Source organism: Amblyraja radiata, chromosome 23, assembly GCF_010909765.2.
Source record: "Amblyraja radiata isolate CabotCenter1 chromosome 23, sAmbRad1.1.pri, whole genome shotgun sequence".
Taxonomy (NCBI): domain Eukaryota; kingdom Metazoa; phylum Chordata; class Chondrichthyes; order Rajiformes; family Rajidae; genus Amblyraja; species Amblyraja radiata.
The window spans coordinates 19716688-19722687 of NC_045978.1; positions in this window are offsets into that span (position 1 = coordinate 19716688).

The window sequence follows — 6000 nt, forward strand, 5'->3', positions numbered from 1 at the left end:
CGACAATCTGCTGCTGCCTGCCCGCTGAGTTAAAAAGTTCCCACGCAAGACTCACGAAACACTGTATATCGTGAGTCTACCGTGGGAACTTTTTAATTCAGCGGGCAGGCAGCAGCATATTGTCAATTATTAACCCTCCCGCGCAATATACCCTCACCTTCTCTTTTATGAATGGGGATTTAGTTACCCTTTCTTCGAGGACCGACCGGAGGTTCCGCTGTCACCTCTGCGGGCCGCCCTCGGTGAACGTTTTCAAGGACCTTTCTTCAAGGACCGAAAAAATGGCCGCTATTCGGAGGTTTTCGTTATTTGGATCTTCGGATAAAAGGTTGTGCACCTGTAGTAGTGCAATATAGAAATTTAAAAAAAAAGAGGATACAGAATAATCAAAAATACAGAATAATTAAACAATGGGGACGGAGGGATCGGAGGAATCTATCGGCGGGACTCCGAGTTCAGCAATGCGACGGTATAATTGTAGAAGCTGTTCCTCATCCTACTGGTACGAAACCTGAGGCTCCTGTACCGCCTCCCTGATGGGAGGAGGGTAAACAGTCCATGATTGGTGTGGGAGGGGTCTTTAATGATCTTCCCAGCCCGTTTCAGACACCGTTTTTGGTGGAGGGCATCCATGGCAGGGAGCGGGGCACCGATGATGTGCTGCGCGGTTTTCACCACCCGTTGTAGTGCCTTCCTGTCCGCAACAGTGCAGCTGCTGTACCATACCGTGAAGCGGGTGGTCAGGATGCTCTCGATGGTACAGCGGTAGAAGTTGGTCAGGATCTGGGGGGACAGGTGGGCTTTCTTGAGCCTCCTCAGGAAGTAAAGGCGCTGCTGTGCCTTTTTGATCAGCTTGGAGGTGTTGAGGGACCAGGACAAATCCTCCGAGATGTGTACCCCGAGAAATTTGTAGCTGGAGACGCGCTCCACCTCAGTCCCGTTTATATGGATGGGGGTATGTCTGCCCCCTCTGACCTTCCTGAAGTCGACAATAATTTCCTTCGTCTTCTTGGAGTTGAGGACGAGGTTATTGTTGGCACACCAGGTTGTCAGGTGCTGGACCTCCTCTCTGTAGGCTGACTCATCGTTGTCACTGATCAGTCCTACCACCGTGGTGTCGTCAGCAAACTTAATGATGGCGTTGGATCCGTACTTAGGGATGCAGTCGTGGGTGAAGAGGGAGTAGAGGAGAGGGCTGAGCACACAGCCCTGTGGCACGCCGGTGTTCAGTGTTATAGTGGAGGAGGTGAGGTTGTTGACCCTAACAGACTGTGGTCTGTTGGTGAGGAAATCCAGTGTCCAGTTGCAGAGGGAGGTGGAGATGCCAAGCCCGCTGAGTTTGGTGATCAAGCTGGCGGGGATGACAGTGTTAAAGGCGGAGCTGAAATCAATGAACAGCAACCTGATGTAGGAGTTGTTGTTGTCCAGGTTGGTCAGGGCAGAGTGTAGGGCCGCCGATATGGCGTCCTCTGTAGACCTGTTGGCCCGGTAGGCAAACTGATGGGGGTCCAGTGTGGGGGGGAGGCTGGCTTTGAGGTGAGCCAAGATCAGCCGCTCAAAGCACTTAGTAATGACGGGGGTGAGTGCCACTGGGCGGAAATCGTTGAGGCTCCCTGTGGCTGACTGTTTGGGCACTGGCACGATGGTTGATGTCTTGAGGCAAGTGGGGACAACACCCTGGGCCAGTGAGAGATTGAAAATGTCGGTAAAGACTGGGGATAGTTGTCCAGCACATGCCCTAAGCACCCGGCCAGGGATGCCATCGGGGCCGGCAGCTTTGCGCTCATTCACCTTGCTCAGTGCATCTTGTACAGCAGAGGTGGAGAGACTGAGGGGTTGTTCATTTGGGGATGGAGCAACTTGGATGGCTGGAGTTTTGTTGTCCCGGTCAAAGCGAGCATAGAAATGGTTTAGCTCGTCAGGAAGGGTGGCGTTGTCTGGGGGAGGGGTGTTAACTTTCTGGTAATCGGCAAGGGATTTGATTCCTTGCCACATGCGCCTGGGGTCAGAGTTGTTTTGGAAGTGCTCCTCAATCCGCCATTTGTGATTGAGTTTAGCATTCCTAATTCCCATTTTCAGATTGGCCCTGGATGAGCTGTATCCCTCAGCGTCACCAGATCTGAAAGCGGCATCGCGAGCCTTCAGTAGGAGTCTGACCTCCCTGCTCATCCACGGCTTCTGGTTAGGGAAGGTCTTTATTTCTTTGTGGGTAGTGACATTATCGGTGCAGAATTTTATATAGTCCATAACTGTTGAGGTGTATGAGTTGATGTCCACTTGTGAATTGAAGGTGGACTGAGTAGCAAACAGACTCCAGTCTGTCTGCTGAAACTGCTGCTGTAAAACAGAGACAGCCCCCTCAGGCCAGACCTTCACTGTCCTCGTGGTAGGTTTCACACGTCTGATCAGAGGTGTGTATTTGGGGAGCAGGAACAGAGAGAGGTGGTCAGACTGACCAAGGTGGGGGAGGGGGACGGCTTTGTAGGCTTCAGTAATATTAGTGTAAACTAAGTCCAGAATATTGTTTCCTCTGGTTGGGCAGGAAACATGCTGATGGAACCTGGGGAGTACAGTTTTAAGGTCGGAGCAAAGTATAGGAGCAAAGAGGTCCTTCTGCAGTTGTACAGGGCCCTAGTGAGACCACATCTGGAGTATTGTGTGCAGTTTTGGTCCCCTAATTTGAGGAAGAACATTCTTGCTTTTGAGGGAGTGCAGCGTAGGTTCACGAGGTAAATTCCCAGGATGGCGGGACTCTCATATGCTGAGAGAATGGAGCGGCTGGGCTTGTATACTCTAGAATTTACAAGGATGAGAGGCCATCTTAATGAAACATATAAGATTATTAAGGGTTTGGACACGCTAGAGGCAGGAAACATGTTCCCGATGTTGGGGGAGTCCAGAACCAGGGGCCACAGTTTAAGAATAAGGGGTAGGGCATTTAGAACAGAGATGAGGAAACACCTTTTCACACAGAGAGTTGTGAGTCTGTGGAATTCTCTGCCTCAGAGGGGGGTGGAGGCCGGTTCTCTGGATACTTTCAAGAGAGAGCTTGATAGGGCTCTTAAAGATAGCGAAGTCAGGGGATATGGGGAGAAGGCAGGAACGGGATACTGATTGTGGATGATCAGCCATGATCACATTGAATGGCGGTGCTGGTTCGAAGGACAAAATAGCCTACTCCTGCACCTATTGTCTATTGTCTTGTGCCATACATGTATTTCTTCAGAATGCATATGGAATACACTTAATAGGTATCTAATTGAAATGGAACAATTATTTGTTTTCAAAGTAATGAATGTTGCAGCAATGATTGTTACGGATATTTATGCACCATTACAAAAGTCACTTCAAATGAAGGCAGAAGTCTGATTAATTGCAATATTCCAAGTCAAAAGTCATATTTTAAATTTGGTTGGGTCCCTTTCCTCACTTTATTGTTTCAATCTTTCCTGACCTTCCTTTCAACACCTGATTTCACACTACAGCCACCTGCTCTGATTTGCACTCCCATCTCCTTCTCACTGGTAATTTGAAGACCTTTTCATTTCTGATCGGTTAAGGAGGCAGATGTTCGCCCTTTACATCGTGCTCCATTTCCCTCACAGAAGTTTTACAAGCACACATGAAATGCATCAAATATAGGATCTGCCAGGAGAACTGTTAAGAACTGTTTAAGATGTTGTTTTGTGAAATATTCGTTTATATATTTACGGTAGAAACTAAGTACAGCTGGAAATGACCATCTGATCCATCAGCTGCGACTAATACAATTTTAATTGATGAAAAATACTTTCAACACTATTAAGAAATTATTTTCTAAATATATTATATTCATTTATTGACAGATTCATTTATATAACGGGACAGTTTCCTGCCCCTTAAAAGATGGGCAGTCACGGTGGCACAGCGGTAGAGTTGCTGCCTTACAGCAAAATGCAGCGCCAGAGACGGTTCGATCCCGACTAGGGGTGCTGTCTGTATGGAGTTTGTACGTTCTCCCCGTGACCTGCGTGGGTTTTCTCCGAGATCTTCGGTTTCATCCCACATTCCAAAGACGTGCAGGATTGTAGGTTAATTGGCTTGATAAAAAAAAATGTAAAATTGCCCAAATTGGCGATATGCCCTGCCGACTACAAAAATTCAGATGGGATTCAGAAGATTCAGAAGGTGGTAGTAAAATGTCCTTCAAAATCCATTTGTGACTAAGTTTAATCATAACAATTTAGTTAGTTTGTTTATTATAACTATTATGTGTTACAGTGAAAAACTTTGCTTTAAGTGATACCCCATCAAATCAAAGGGTAAAAGGGTGGCACGATTGCAGTGGATAATGTTCGATTCTCTTGGGGGATAGCAAGCAAATAGTTGCCACTCCCTAGCACCATCTTGCACCTATCAAGTTTCTGCAAATATCAAATCTAATCTTGGCCTAAGGAGATATACATTTCTTATTTTCACAGTTTTGTAACTTTAAGGCCTCAGTATCCCGGAGGCACTGGGTGATTGTGGGGCTGCCGATAATGTAGGGTGCCAACTAGGGGTCAGCTGGCCCAGCGTAAAGCTGTCAGTTCCTTTTACAGCCACCACCGCATCCATGCAGCTGCTGCAAGCAGTGCTCGACGTGCTCATTCATCCGGCTACTGTGGGGCCTCTGGTAGCTGCCTCCTCTTCGCATTCCCACAGAACAACCTGAGGCCCCTGCAAGCGCGCTGGCTAAAGACGACATGAGCTGCCACCTCCCCCTTCCCTGCACCGAGGTTGCCAGGTCCCGCAATTGAATGGTGTGCGAGGTTATTTCAAAACATGAATATTGTGCTGCAACTAATGTACGGGCTAAACTGGGAACACAATTCCTTCCCTGAAAAGCAAATAAAAATCAAACAGCAATTGAAAATTAAAATATGCGGATGATGGAAATCTGAAGTAGAAAGACACAATGGTGGATCTTTAATCTGAAAAGTTAACCGTTTTCCTTCCACTGTCTGACCTGCAGGTTTTTCACAATTCAGTAATTTCATTATCACTAATATTGATTTATTTTTCATTTTGACACTGATTAATTAGATTTAAATTTTCCACGCTGCAGTTGCAAGATTTGAACTGATTTTTGCCAGATTATAAATCTAGTCATTTAGATTTAACTATTACGACAAAATTCAATGTACCCTAGTCAACTTTTTGTTCATAATTCCAAAAATGTAAAATTTAAACCATATAAATTGGTGTTCATAATTTCTGTTCAGACCTACATAAGTCTTCTTGCTCAGGTAGAAATAATAGACCCCATAGTATTGTTGAGAAGCAGAGTTATGTCTGATGGTATGACTATATTTAGCCACCATCTAATATGACAATGAAAATATAATCCTTATCACTGACTAATTATCGCTATTAAAGACACTAGAGACCCAGTGGGCCTAAGGGCCTGTTTCCGCACTGTTTCTCTAAACTAAACTAAAAAAGAAAAGCTTCCAGTAAAAGATTGTGTCCTTGCTGAAGCTTACTTCCACACATACAAACCAGTTCTACACTGGAACATGTACATCGATACTTTCACCAACCCTTAAAAGTGTGGTCAACCCATATACTATAACATGTTACAATCACATTGCTGTTTCTTGCAACTCACTGTGCATAAATTGGGTATTATGTTTCCTATCTTAGATTAGTGATGACACGTCACTGGGAAATGTTGAAAGCACTGTACGAAATATGCCTTAAGGGCCTGTCCCACTTGGGCGTCATTTGCGCGTAATTTATGCGACATCAATTACGCGTCACAACCCACGATGCGCGCATGGCGTGCATTACGCGCGCATGGTGCGTGGTGACGCAGGCAGTGACGTGCGGTCGCACGCAGTGCCCCAGGATTTTGGGATTCACAAAATCTTTGCGCGCCACCTGCGTGACACGCAAATTACGCCCGAGTGGGACAGGCTTACGTTCCCTTGAAAGCCTGCAAACCGATGCAAACATCAGACAGTCACAGATGTAGTTAGT